The sequence below is a fragment of the Chelonia mydas genome, chromosome 2 (assembly GCF_015237465.2).
Source record: "Chelonia mydas isolate rCheMyd1 chromosome 2, rCheMyd1.pri.v2, whole genome shotgun sequence".
Taxonomy (NCBI): domain Eukaryota; kingdom Metazoa; phylum Chordata; order Testudines; family Cheloniidae; genus Chelonia; species Chelonia mydas.
The window spans coordinates 63,304,466-63,306,521 of record NC_057850.1 but is presented as its reverse complement, the minus strand read 5'-3'; the positions used below and the strand labels follow the sequence as shown (position 1 = coordinate 63,306,521).

Sequence of the window (2,056 nt, the reverse complement as noted above, 5' to 3'; positions counted from 1 at the left end):
GAAGGGTAACCTGGCAACAACAGCAATAGGGCTCAGAGTCCAGGAAGCACCAGTTTCATATGGCCACGAGGCAACCCAGGGGAAGAAGGGACTGTTAACAGGACAAGTTCCCAGAAGACAAAATGGAAAGGGCCTCAACAAGCCTTTTGGCCCCAATAGAGATGCTGCAGAAAGGGTGGACAGACATTGGCCAGCACCAAGTTGAAAGGATTTGGAGTAACAGCCACGTCTTGAGATGAGAAGACGACCAAGAGGAACTCCAGTGCATGCGGGGCAGCTGCTAGAACTCCAGACTCACAACCATCAGCTGTCAGATGAGCCGCAGAAGAACAGTGCAGAGCTGACCAGCATGTAGTATTTGTGGACAAGGAATCTGACACAGCTCAGAAGGCTGTGAGTAAAAGTGAAAAGACTTGGGAAGTTGAGGTGCTGCTCCATGACAATGAGATGCCCCAGAACAAGCTACATAGCCCGGAGGATGACTTTCACCTCCAGAACAGCATGCTCATGCAGAAGTCCTCTGAGAAGTGTTCTCAGACTGAATGGCTGGAAGAGGACAAGAGGATGTGATACAGAGTCCCAGTGCTTCACAGACCCCGGGCCCTATAGATGGGGAGCAACTGAAGCTACAGGCTGAGAACACAGCACTCCAGAAAAATGTGGCACCCCTGCAGGAGCAATACAAAAGGAAGTACTCCATCAGGCTGAGGACAGGGGTGGGCCCAGAACCCCCAACGCAAGAGGCAGAGCCGGCAGACACCAGACAGCAGCCCCTCCCAGACCCAGCAGCTGCTGATGGAGAAAGAAGAGCAGAGGCTGCTGAAGGAAGGAACAATTGCAGAGTGTATAGATTGTGAAAAAAACAGATCTCCAGGCTTCAGGATGAGCTGGGTAAGCGCATTAAAAATCGAAGAGAGTTTCCTGCAGATACTGGTAGAGAAGGAAACTCCTTTTAGTCATAGCAAGACCACAAATCGAGGAGATCCAGGGCAGGAAGGACAAGGAGCTGAAATTGCTGCAACTTCACACCATAAAATGTAACAGGGTCTTCAGACATCTACGCGGAGTGTCTCCAAGGACCAACTACACAGCCAGCAGAAGGCACGTGAGGTGGCTCGACAAGCCTGCCAGGACCAGATCCAGATCCAGATGCTGAAGATTCAGGAGATGTGTCTGAGAGACCAGAGCATAATGCTTAGCCTGGAGCTGCAGCAGCAACAGAGTGAGAAAGAGATGCTCATAAGGCAATGGGACAACTTCTAAACTCAGATACAAGAATCCTTCTAAGCCAACAACCACCCCCTGGAGCAAACTGAGGAACCGAGAGAACTGAAGGTGACAGTCCAGGAGGAGGCACAGAGGTGCAATAAGTGCACAAGCATGAACTTTGAAATAGAAAGCCTGGTGACAGTTGATACGGAAGCTTACATCCCCAGAGGAGAATGGGGTAATTATTCAAGCACCCTGCACGAAGTTGTAAGGGGATGGATTCACCACCCAGTGAAGGACTTAGCATGTTCGTCCATAGCCTGTGTCAACTATAGAAGCTGCAGTAAGATCTCCAGCTACCCAACAAACAATCCCCATTGGAATGGAGAAAGGTAGAAAATAAGGTTGCTGTGCCAATAGAGTCAAAGGGGAAGTCATGGCACAACTCAGCACCCCAGAGGGCCAAAAGGCAGTAGCCTTGCAGGAGCTAGAGGAAATACGCTCTTCATGGGACTGGATCCTAGCTGTAGCCATAAAACAAGAGCAAGAGTTAGTCTGCATGAGCATAAAAAAGGAGGACAATGAATGACAGAAGGAGCTGAGGGAGCTTTGTGAAAAAGCCATTCAAGAGTCCCAGGTTATCAAGGCACAGGATAAGAAGACTGAATCATTGGAGGGTGAAAAGGTAGCCCCCAACAAGGAACTGAACCCCAGGGAATGTCAGGCCCAAGACAGACCGGGTGAGGCTGTGCCTGCCAGGGAAAGCCTCCAAGCTGGTGAGGAAAAAAGGGCATGCCCAAGAAGCAGCTGAAGTACAAGAGGAGGGGTTAATGCTCCTCTCTGAGAC

General features: G+C 50.2%; 1 pseudogene; it reads left to right on the top strand.

Annotated features, from left to right (window-relative positions):
- Positions 1-235: 235 nt before the first annotated feature.
- On the top strand, positions 236-857 carry LOC102939785 (annotated as a pseudogene).
- Positions 858-2,056: the final 1,199 nt, after the last annotated feature.